Raw genomic sequence first — 13,203 nt, forward strand, 5'->3', positions numbered from 1 at the left:
CCTGCACACACACATACCTGTGCACTCACACATACCTGTGCACTCACACATACATACCTGTGCACTCACACATACATACCTGTGCACTCACACATACATACACGCACACACATACCTGTGCACTCACACATACATACCTGTACACATACACACACATACCTGTGCACACATACCTGTGCACTCACACATACATGCACACACATACCTTTGCACTCACACATACATACCTGTGCACATATGCCTGTGTACTCACACATACATACCTGCACACACACACACACACATACCTGTGCACTCACACATACATACCTGCACACACACACATACCTGTGCACTCAGACATACATACCTGCGCGCACACACACACATACCTGTGCACTCACACATACATACCTGCCCACACACACACACATACCTGTGCACTCACACATACATACCTGCACACAGACACACATACCTGTGCACACATACCTGTGCACACATACCTGTGCACACATACCTGTGCACTCACACATACATACCTGCACACACACACACATACCCGCACACATACACATATACCTGTACACACACACATTACAATGCAATATCTCACTCTATGAAAAATGCATTTAGTCAGATTGAATTAAGCTGTGTATTTGTTTCTTATCTTTGTTATTTTTTTTTACATTTGCTGCCTGAGGGTACCATCACTCAGAGGAGCATCAGCCTAGTTTAATGTGTCTCTTCCAGGCTCTCAATTAATTCTTATTTTAAGTTAGAAAAAAATATCTTAGTTCAGTTTCCCAATAGTCCTCAGCCAAGATGCATAAGCTTTTTAATTTTATTTTGCTTTAGCTCTGTATATGGATTGATATGTAAGAGATGAGGTTTACATTTGAATTAGTATTTTGAAAAATACAAACTCAGTGAAATAAAATGTTGAATTTACTAGTGGCATAATACATAGGTCAATACAAACAAAGGAGTTGATCACAGTCTTTGATAGGCTAATTGACTCCCTTTTTATGTTAATGTGATCACATTAATTGTTTATTGGAAGCACTGTTTACACTATTGTTGTGGTGAAAATTGATCGATACTTAACATGTGCCAGCCCTGTTTTGCTCATCCACAATCCAAATTAACTGATACTTAAAGGGACATGAAACCCACACATTTTCTTTCATTATTCAGATAGAGCATACAATTTTAAACAACTTTCCAGTTTATATGTAGCATCAAATCTGCTTCATTCTCTTGGTATCCTTTGTTGAAGAAGCAGTTACTATTACGAACTAGCTGAACACATTGGGTGAACCAGTGACATGACACATTAATGTGCAGCTACCAATGAGCAGCTAGCTCACAGTAGTGTATTGCTTCCCCTGAGCCTACTTATGTATGATTTTTAACAAAGGATACCAAACAAACAAAGCAAATTAGATATTAGAAATAAAATAGAAAATTTAAAATGGCATACTCCATCTGAATCATTAGATTTTGACTTTACTTTCCCTTTAACTACACATTTACAAGGCAATATTTTCTTATTAAATTAAATTATCAGGTACCCCAAACAGTTTTCAAGGGTAACATTGGTTTTGTGCATGAACAAACACACTGTCATTACCCCGCCATATTGGATGATAATAGGATTCTAAATCACCAAACAGATACAAATTGTACATGCTCGATTAAAGTAAAAACAATAATAACACGCTCTTTTACACTAATAAAACGTAGCCAAATCTATAACCCAACAAACTTACATGTCCACTATACCAATAATGTCTCTGTGCAAATCCCTATAAAAGACATAAACACATATCTCTCACACAAGACGAAGATAGAGTGCCTATTAGTGCAGAACATTTGTAAACCCAAGTCACCAAAGAAAAGGTTCTCACAATAGGATCAGCACTGCATTACTGTAACACACGTGCTGAGTTATTGCAATGACCCAGCTTACTGCTCCCACGTGTAAGCTCAGTGTCAGAAGCAATACAGATCGATATCTCTCCCGCTTGTGGCTACAAAAGACTCCAGCTCATGTATAGTGAATATCCTTAATAAAATCACTTTAAAGCCATTATTGAAGCTTATTAATAGCTTACACACTTGTAATACCTGCTAAGTGTTTCTAAGGACTGTGCGTCATTTCTTCAGGTATCATATCCCTATAAAAGACATAAACACATATCTCTATGGCTTTGGAGCACAAGAGGTTAACTGCACACATCACATATTAGCTTCACTACACTATTTAAAGTGATCAATCAATATACAGGTCCTTCAGCCTGTGATATAATCGGTAAACCCGCAAAATCAACAATTTGTTGTTAATCCTGCTGAGCATTTGGTTTTTGGATTACAAAATCAGGAAATTAATAATGCTGATATTATTTTTTCCTGGAGGTAACAATGTAAGTATTAACAAAAAACAAAACGCCTGCACGAATATTAACAAAAAAACACCTAACCGCCCGCATGAAGTATTAACAAAAAATAAAATAACCGCCTGTACGAAATAATAACAAAAAAACCTAACCGCCCGCACGAAATAATAACAAAAAAACCTAACTGCCCTCAGGAAGTATTAACAAACACCTAACGCAATATGTACCGCCAACCCCCACATCGCAAAATAATAAAGTAATTAACCCCTAATCCGCAAATTAAAATATTAAGCCTTAAACCGCCAAACCCCCACAACACAAACTACCTAATTACACTATTATCCCCTAAACCACAAAAAACTCCAAGTCAACTACCTAATTACAATATTAACCCCTAAACCACCAACCCCGCACAATGCAAAAAAATCTATCTAATCACTAAGCATCCCAATTATTTTGCAAGATTTAAGATTAAATTAAAAAAAAACTAACATTACAAAAATTAAAAAAAATCTAACTTTACAAAAAAAACACTAAAACTACAAAAAATAAAAAAATCTAAAATTACTGAAAAAAATAAACATAATTATCCAAAATATTTTTTTAAACCTAAACTAGTACCCCTATAAAAAAGCCCCCCCAAATAAAAACACCCCCTACCTAACACTAAACTACCAATAGCCCTTAAAAGTGCCTTTTGTAGGGCATTGCCCTAAGTTAAACAGCTCTTTTACCTAAAAAAAATTACAAAGTACCCCAAAACAGTTAAACCCCCCACCCAACCAACCCCCCAAAATAAAAAAACCTAAGTCTAAAAAACCTAAGCTACCCATTGCCCCTAAAGATGGATTTGTATGGGCATTGCCCTTAAAAGGGCAATCAGCTCTTTTGCTGCCCATTAAAATAAAAAAGCCCTAATCGGAAAAAAACCCCCACTAACACTAAACTACCAATAGCCCTTAAAAGGGACTTTTGTAGGGCATTGCCCTAAAGCGACCAGCTCTTTTAACCTATATAAAGTACTAATTACCCCCTAAAAGTAAACCCCCCTACCCACACAACCCCCCAACATAAAAACCCTAAGTCTAAAAAACCTAACTTACCCATTGCCCCTAAAGGGGCATTTGTATGGGCAATCAGCTCTTTCTCCAACATAGGTGTGTCCGGTCCACGGCGTCATCCTTACTTGTGGGATATTCTCTTCCCCAACAGGAAATGGCAAAGAGCCCAGCAAAGCTGGTCACATGATCCCTCCTAGGCTCCGCCTACCCCAGTCATTCTCTTTGCCGTTGTACAGGCAACATCTCCACGGAGATGGCTTAGAGTTTTTTAGTGTTTAACTGTAGTTTTTATTATTCAATCAAGAGTTTGTTATTTTGAAATAGTGCTGGTATGTACTATTTACTCAGAAACAGAAAAGAGATGAAGATTTCTGTTTGTATGAGGAAAATGATTTTAGCAACCGTCACTAAAATCCATGGCTGTTCCACACAGGACTGTTGAGAGCAATTAACTTCAGTTGGGGGAACAGTGAGCAGTCTCTTGCTGCTTGAGGTATGACACATTCTAACAAGACGATGTAATGCTGGAAGCTGTCATTTTCCCTATGGGATCCGGTAAGCCATGTTTATTACGATCGTAAATAAGGGCTTCACAAGGGCTTATTAAGACTGTAGACTTTTTTTGGGCTAAATCGATTCATTATTAACACATATTTAGCCTTGAGGAATCATTTTATTTGGGTATTTTAGTATTATTATAATATCGGCAGGCACTGTTTTAGACACCTTATTCTTTAGGGACTTTCCCAAAGCATAGGCAGAGCCTCATTTTCGCGCCGGTGTTGCGCACTTGTTTTTGAGAGGCATGGCATGCAGTCGCATGTGAGAGGAGCTCTGATACTTAGAAAGACTTTCTGAAGGCGTCATTTGGTATCGTATTCCCCTTTGGGCTTGGTTGGGTCTCAGCAAAGCAGATACCAGGGACTGTAAAGGGGTTAAAGTTCAAAACGGCTCCGGTTCCGTTATTTTAAGGGTTAAAGCTTCCAAATTTGGTGTGCAATACTTTTAAGGCTTTAAGACACTGTGGTGAAAATTTGGTGAATTTTGAACAATTCCTTCATGTTTTTTCGCAATTGCAGTAATAAAGTGTGTTCAGTTTAAAATTTAAAGTGACAGTAACGGTTTTATTTTAAAACGTTTTTTGTACTTTGTTATCAAGTTTATGCCTGTTTAACATGTCTGAACTACCAGATAGACTGTGTTCTGAATGTGGGGAAGCCAGAATTCCTATTCATTTAAATAAATGTGATTTATGTGACAATGATGCCCAAGATGATTCCTCAAGTGAGGGGAGTAAGCATGGTACTGCATCATTCCCTCCTTCGTCTACACGAGTCTTGCCCACTCAGGAGGCCCCTAGTACATCTAGCGCGCCAATACTCCTTACTATGCAACAATTAACGGCTGTAATGGATAATTCTGTCAAAAACATTTTAGCCAAAATGAACACTTATCAGCGTAAGCGCGACTGCTCTGTTTTAGATACTGAAGAGCATGACGACGCTGATAATAATGTTTCTGAAGGGCCCCTAACCCAGTCTGATGGGGCCAGGGAGGTTTTGTCTGAGGGAGAAATTACTGATTCAGGGAACATTTCTCAACAAGCTGAACCTGATGTGATTACATTTAAATTTAAGTTGGAACATCTCCGCATTCTGCTTAAGGAGGTATTATCCACTCTGGATGATTGTGACAAGTTGGTCATCCCAGAGAAACTATGTAAAATGGACAAGTTCCTAGAGGTGCCGGGGCTCCCAGAAGCTTTTCCTATACCCAAGCGGGTGGCGGACATTGTTAATAAAGAATGGGAAAGGCCCGGTATTCCTTTCGTCCCTCCCCCCATATTTAAAAAATTGTTTCCTATGGTCGACCCCAGAAAGGACTTATGGCAGACAGTCCCCAAGGTCGAGGGAGCGGTTTCCACTTTAAACAAACGCACCACTATCCCCATAGAGGATAGTTGTGCTTTCAAAGATCCTATGGATAAAAAATTAGAAGGTTTGCTTAAAAAGATGTTTGTTCAGCAGGGTTACCTTCTACAACCAATTTCATGCGTTGTCCCTGTCGCTACAGCCGCATGTTTCTGGTTCGATGAGCTGATAAAGGCGGTCGATAGTGATTCTCCTCCTTATGAGGAGATTATGGACAGAATCAATGCTCTCAAATTGGCTAATTCTTTTACCCTAGACGCCACTTTGCAATTGGCTAGGTTAGCGGCTAAGAATTCTGGGTTTGCTATTGTGGCGCGCAGAGCGCTTTGGTTGAAATCTTGGTCGGCTGATGCGTCTTCCAAGAACAAGCTTCTTAACATTCCTTTCAAGGGGAAAACGCTGTTTGGCCCTGACTTGAAAGAGATTATCTCTGATATCACTGGGGGTAAGGGCCACGCCCTTCCTCAGGATCGGCCTTTCAAGGCAAAAAATAAACCTAATTTTCGTCCCTTTCGTAGAAACGGACCAGCCCAAAGTGCTACGTCCTCTAAGCAAGAGGGTAATACTTCTCAAGCCAAGCCAGCTTGGAGACCAATGCAAGGCTGGAACAAGGGAAAGCAGGCCAAGAAACCTGCCACTGCTACCAAGACAGCATGAAATGTTGGCCCCCGATCCGGGACCGGATCTGGTGGGGGGCAGACTCTCTCTCTTCGCTCAGGCTTGGGCAAGAGATGTTCTGGATCCTTGGGCGCTAGAAATAGTCTCCCAAGGTTATCTTCTGGAATTCAAGGGGCTTCCCCCAAGGGGGAGGTTCCACAGGTCTCAGTTGTCTTCAGACCACATAAAAAGACAGGCATTCTTACATTGTGTAGAAGACCTGTTAAAAATGGGAGTGATTCATCCTGTTCCATTAAGAGAACAAGGGATGGAGTTCTACTCCAATCTGTTCATAGTTCCCAAAAAAGAGGGAACGTTCAGACCAATCTTAGATCTCTAGATCTTAAACAAGTTTCTCAAGGTTCCATCGTTCAAGATGGAAACCATTCGAACTATTCTTCCTTCCATCCAGGAAGGTCAATTCATGACCACGGTGGATTTAAAGGATGCGTATCTACATATTCCTATCCACAAGGAACATCATCGGTTCCTAAGGTTCGCATTCCTGGACAAGCATTACCAGTTCGTGGCGCTTCCTTTCGGATTAGCCACTGCTCCAAGGATTTTCACAAAGGTACTAGGGTCCCTTCTAGCTGTGCTAAGACCAAGGGGCATTGCTGTAGTACCTTACTTGGACGACATTCTGATTCAAGCGTCGTCCCTTCCTCAAGCAAAGGCTCACACGGACATAGTCCTGGCCTTTCTCAGATCTCACGGATGGAAAGTGAACGTGGAAAAGAGTTCTCTATCTCCGTCAACAAGGGTTCCCTTCTTGGGAACAATAATAGACTCCTTAGAAATGAGGATATTTCTGACAGAGGCCAGAAAAACAAAACTTCTAGACTCTTGTCGGATACTTCATTCCGTTCCTCTTCCTTCCATAGCTCAGTGCATGGAAGTGATCGGGTTGATGGTAGCGGCAATGGACATAGTTCCTTTTGCGCGCATTCATCTAAGACCATTACAACTGTGCATGCTCAGTCAGTGGAATGGGGATTATACAGACTTGTCTCCGAAGATACAAGTAAATCAGAGGACCAGAGACTCACTCCGTTGGTGGCTGTCCCTGGACAACCTGTCACGAGGTGACATTCCGCAGACCAGAGTGGGTCATTGTCACGACCGACGCCAGTCTGATGGGCTGGGGCGCGGTCTGGGGATCCCTGAAAGCTCAGGGTCTTTGGTCTCGGGAAGAATCTCTTCTACCGATAAATATTCTGGAACTGAGAGCGATATTCAATGCTCTCAAGGCTTGGCCTCAGCTAGCGAGGGCCAAGTTCATACGGTTTCAATCAGACAACATGACAACTGTTGCGTACATCAACCATCAGGGGGGAACAAGGAGTTCCCTAGCGATGGAAGAAGTGACCAAAATCATTCTATGGGCGGAGTCTCACTCCTGCCACCTGTCCGCTATCCACATCCCAGGAGTGGAAAATTGGGAAGCGGATTTTCTGAGTCGTCAGACATTGCATCCGGGGGAGTGGGAACTCCATCCGGAAATCTTTGCCCAAGTCACTCAGCTGTGGGGCATTCTAGACATGGATCTGATGGCCTCTCGTCAGAACTTCAAAGTTCCTTGCTACGGGTCCAGATCCAGGGATCCCAAGGCGGCTCTAGTGGATGCACTAGTAGCACCTTGGACCTTCAAACTAGCTTATGTGTTCCCGCCGTTTCCTCTCATCCCCAGGCTGGTAGCCAGGATCTATCAGGAGAGGGCGTCGGTGATCTTGATAGCTCCTGCGTGGCCACGCAGGACTTGGTATGCAGATCTGGTGAATATGTCATCGGCTCCACCTTGGAAGCTACCTTTGAGACGAGACCTTCTTGTTCAGGGTCCGTTCGAACATCCGAACCTGGTTTCACTCCAGCTGACTGCTTGGAGATTGAACGCTTGATCTTATCGAAGCGAGGGTTCTCAGATTCTGTTATCGATACTCTTGTTCAGGCCAGAAAGCCTGTAACTAGAAAGATTTACCACAAAATTTGGAAAAAATATATCTGTTGGTGTGAATCTAAAGGATTCCCTTGGGACAAGGTTAAGATTCCTAAGATTCTATCCTTCCTTCAAGAAGGATTGGAAAAAGGATTATCTGCTAGTTCCCTGAAGGGACAGATTTCTGCCTTGTCTGTGTTACTTCACAAAAAGCTGGCAGCTGTGCCAGATGTTCAAGCCTTTGTTCAGGCTCTGGTTAGAATTAAGCCTGTTTACAAACCTTTGACTCCTCCTTGGAGTCTCAATTTAGTTCTTTCAGTTCTTCAGGGGGTTCCGTTTGAACCCTTACATTCCGTTGATATTAAGTTATTATCTTGGAAAGTTTTGTTTTTAGTTGCAATTTCTTCTGCTAGAAGAGTTTCAGAATTATCTGCTCTGCAGTGTTCTCCTCCTTATCTGGTGTTCCATGCAGATAAGGTGGTTTTACGTACTAAACCTGGTTTTCTTCCAAAAGTTGTTTCTAACAAAAACATTAACCAGGAGATTATCGTACCTTCTCTGTGTCCGAAACCAGTTTCAAAGAAGGAACGTTTGTTGCACAATTTGGATGTTGTTCGCGCTCTAAAATTCTATTTAGATGCTACAAAGGATTTTAGACAAACATCTTCCTTGTTTGTTGTTTATTCCGGTAAAAGGAGAGGTCAAAAAGCAACTTCTACCTCTCTCTCTTTTTGGATTAAAAGCATCATCAGATTGGCTTACGAGACTGCCGGACGGCAGCCTCCCGAAAGAATCACAGCTCATTCCACTAGGGCTGTGGCTTCCACATGGGCCTTCAAGAACGAGGCTTCTGTTGATCAGATATGTAGGGCAGCGACTTGGTCTTCACTGCACACTTTTACCAAATTTTACAAGTTTGATACTTTTGCTTCTTCTGAGGCTATTTTTGGGAGAAAGGTTTTGCAAACCGTGGTGCCTTCCATTTAGGTGACCTGATTTGCTCCCTCCCTTCATCCGTGTCCTAAAGCTTTGGTATTGGTTCCCACAAGTAAGGATGACGCCGTGGACCGGACACACCTATGTTGGAGAAAACAGAATTTATGTTTACCTGATAAATTACTTTCTCCAACGGTGTGTCCGGTCCACGGCCCGCCCTGGTTTTTTTAATCAGGTCTGATAATTTATTTTCTTTAACTACAGTCACCACGGTACCATATGGTTTCTCCTATGCAAATATTCCTCCTTAACGTCGGTCGAATGACTGGGGTAGGCGGAGCCTAGGAGGGATCATGTGACCAGCTTTGCTGGGCTCTTTGCCATTTCCTGTTGGGGAAGAGAATATCCCACAAGTAAGGATGACGCCGTGGACCGGACACACCGTTGGAGAAAGTAATTTATCAGGTAAACATAAATTCTGTTTTTGCTGCCCATTAAAAAATAAAATAATCCCTAATCTAAAAAAGAAAAACACCCCAAAAAAATCTCTAAAAGTCTAACCCCGAAATAGGTACTCACAGTTCCTGAAATCCTAAAGGTCTTCTTCCAGGCGGCGACATCTTCATCCAGCGCGGGGACATCTTCTATCTTCATCCGGAGCAAAAGTGGCACGTAGCGGAGGTGACCGTGGAGCAGGACCGGCATGGAGGTTCCTCTTTATGCGGTCGCCACCGCACACTGAAGATTCAATGCAAGGTACCCCATTTATATTGGGGTACCTTGCATTCCTATAGGCTGAAATTTTTAAATCAGCCAATAGGATAAAAGCTACTGAAATTCTATTGGTTGATTTGAAAAGCCAATAGGATTTCAGTAGCTCTCATCCTATTAGCTGATTTCAAAATTTCAGCCAATAGGAATGCAAGGAACCTAAATGGGGTACCTTGCATTCAATATTCAGTATGCGGCAGCGACCCCATGAAGAGGATCCTCTACGCCGATCCTGCTCTGCGACCGCTGGTACTGCTTCCCGGTCACCTCCGCTCTGCACTGTGAGTACCTATTTTGGGGTTAGACTTTTTTTTGGTGTTTTTTTTATTATTTTTTAATGGGCAGCAAAATAAGTGATTGCCCTTTTTTTTTTTTTTTTTTTTTTTTTTTTTAAAGTTTCAAATTTTTATTGGTAAAGATTTCTCAATTACAACAATAACATAGTAAATGATTTGGAGCACGCAGGCTCCTACAGAAAGTATGAACAGAAAAATTGGAACACTAAGAATATGTCAGATTAGAATGTGTTCATAAAATGAAAAAATGAACGAAATATAGCTCAAGTCAGATGAGGTGGGTTGGCTGGGGTGGGGGGAGGGACTGGGGAGAGAGGGAAGGAAGAATTGTTGTCAGAGGCAGAGATTTAGTTCATATGCGGAGGGTACATGGAGAGGGTTGCCTAGTGTGTGTTTACTCTAGTGTTCGGGGCCCAAGTAATGGTGTGGTTAGATTGCCAGTCTGCCCACACTAGTTCAAATAGGTCTGAATTATTTAGAGAGTAAAAGATAGGTTTCTCCATATTGTAGATGTATGCCATATAGTTTAGGATGTATGACCATTTTGGAGGCGTCTCGGTTTTCCATGCCTTGGCTATTGTCGCTTTAGTAGCTGTTAGCAAATAGATTGCTAGGTATGCTTGGTGTTTAGGTAATTTAGTAATGCCTATGTGTAAGAGGGCATTAGAAGGAGTTATAGGAAGTGTTATGCCTAATCTCCCTAGCGTACGGAAGCAGGTACTCCATAAGGGTTTTAACTTGGGGCATTCCCACCATATGTGTAGAGAGTCTCCTTTTTTGCCGCAATTACGCCAGCATAGGGGAGAGGCAGAGACAAACATTTTGTTAAGTCTCGCAGGGGTAAGGTACCAGTTCGTTAAGAGTTTGTAATAGGTTTCGAAGAGTGTGACACAGTGTAGTGCTTTTTTAGTGAGGGAAATTACATGTTGCCATACTTGTGGGGGCAGAGTCAGGTTCAGGACTGATTCCCATGTGAGTAAGTGAGGAAGTTTATTCTCAGGGTCTGTGTTTCCTATTAAGGTGTAATGCATTGATAATGGTCTGTGTAGTTTGTTACCTTGTTGCCAAGTCGTTTCCCAGAGTGTACGGGGTCGGCGCAACTCAGGTTGAAATCCCCAACTAATAAGAAAGCTCTTTAGTCTTGTGTATTCATATGTCATGTACCTGGGTAAGTTGGAGCCAGCCTTTATTTCTGAGAGTGTCATGAAGCGCGGGGTTGGTGAAGTAACCCAAATGTCAGCTACTGTTTGTATTCCAATTCTTGTCCAGCCATAAGGATGAGAGTCAGGTAAGCCTCGTAGGAGACCCGTCAAGGGAGTAATAGGTGAGGGATGTGGGGCGATGTGTGGATAGTGTCTTAGCTTATCCCACACGGCGAGGCATTCTCGTATTATGTTGTTGCTAATGTCTGTGGTACGTCTTAGGTGGGCAGGAATCCAAATTAAGTCGGGTAAAAATATGTGGTTTGGGAGGGAGGCTTGTTCTATGGTTTTCCATTTACTAGGGGAGTCTTTCGCACCCCATTGCGAGATGTGAGTGAGCATGGCTCCTTCGTAATACCTAGTTATTGATGGGGAGGCTATACCTCCTCTACTAAGGGGGCTTTGAAGAATTTTATGCGCCACTCTGGGGGGTTTGTGTTGCCATATATATTTTGTAAATTCACTCTGAAATTGGTGAAGGAGATATCCCGGGATACGGAGAGGTAGACATCTAAATAAATAAGTAATTTTAGGTAGAAAAGACATCTTAAGGGCTGTTAACCTACCTATCCATGAGATGTAAGTGTAGTCCCATTTGTCTTTCAGGGTACGCAGTTCGGCTAAAAGGGGCAGATAGTTGTCTTTGATCATCTGAGGGATATTGTTCGATATCTTAACACCTAAATGGGAGATGAAGTTATTAACGCAGTGTACTCTATATTGGACCCTGAGGGTGTCAACAGTGTTCTGTGGAATTCCCCAGGTAAAGATTTCTGTTTTATCTAGGTTTAATTTGTAGAGTGACATGTCTCCAAAGGAGTCTAAGATTTCTATCAGTCTCGGGAATGAGGATAGGGGGTCTGATGAGAATATTGTGATGTCGTCAGCAAAGAGTGCAATTTTGTGAATAGTGCCATGTAGGCGGATGCCATCAATTTTTTTATCTTGTCTGATTTGTTCTGCTAATGGCTCGATTGCCAGGGCAAAAAGAAGAGGTGAGAGTGGACACCCTTGTCTGGTGCCATTAGATATTGGGAAGGGGGGTGAGGCGAAGCCTAGGCCTCTAACTACTGCTGTGGGAGTGGAGTAAAGAGCCTGAATCGCTTTGATAATTTGATCTGGGAAACCAAAAATTTTAAGGGCTTCCCATAGGTAGGACCATCTAACGCGGTCAAAAGCCTTCTCTGCATCTAATGAGATTACAGAGAATGGCCTATTTAGTCTGGTGGATTCAGTGCAGATGTTTAAGAGACGTCTAGTATTGTCTGGTCCCTCGCGATGAGGGATAAATCCTACTTGGTCTAAGTTTATGAGTTTCGGGAGTAATTTAGAGATGCGTGTAGCAAATAATTTAGCATAAATTTTAATATCTAAATTAATCAGGGAGATTGGCCTGTAATTGGAGCATAAAGATGGGTCTTTTTGGGGCTTAGGAATAGTAATCACCGTTGCTTCCAAGAATTCCTGACTAAACCTACCCTGTTCTCTAGCGTGGTTAAAAAATCTTAAGAGTAGTGGGGTTAGCTCGTTTGTGTATGTTTTGTAGAAGGCTGCTGAGTAGCCATCTGGGCCCGGAGTTTTGAAAGGTTTTAGATGCGTTATTACGTGTTTGATTTCCTTAGAGGTGAAGGGGGATGAGAGTGTTTCTTGGTCGTCAGGCGACAATGAGGGGAGATTTAAGCTGCGAAGGAAGGAGCAAATCTTATTGACAGGAGTTAGTTTGTCACTTACATTTTTTTCTAAATTGTATAGGTTTGAGTAGAATTTCTCAAAACAAGTACCAATGTCTAAGGGTTTGCGGTATGTCTGGTTCTCAAATTGGATCTGGTGAATTCTTGAGGTACTCGCCCTGTTTTTAAGTTTATTTGCTAGTAGTGTATCTGCTTTGTTACTCTTATGGTAAGTAATCTGTTTCAGTTTAAATAAGTTAGCTTGGGTGCGTTTTAGCTCTAGTTGGTTAATATGGTTTTTAATCTGTATAATTTGAGCTGTGGTTTCATCTGAGGGTGTACTTCTATTTAGGAGTTCTAGTCGA

General features: G+C 41.9%; 1 protein-coding gene across 1 annotated transcript in view; it reads left to right on the plus strand.

The window, feature by feature from the left end:
* Positions 1–13,203, plus strand: part of ARFGEF3 (ARFGEF family member 3) — a 400,722-nt gene that overhangs the window by 127,946 nt on the left and 259,573 nt on the right. The gene's annotated exons all lie outside the window — the stretch shown is intronic.

The sequence above is a fragment of the Bombina bombina genome, chromosome 4, assembly GCF_027579735.1.
Source record: "Bombina bombina isolate aBomBom1 chromosome 4, aBomBom1.pri, whole genome shotgun sequence".
Taxonomy (NCBI): Eukaryota; Metazoa; Chordata; class Amphibia; order Anura; family Bombinatoridae; genus Bombina; species Bombina bombina.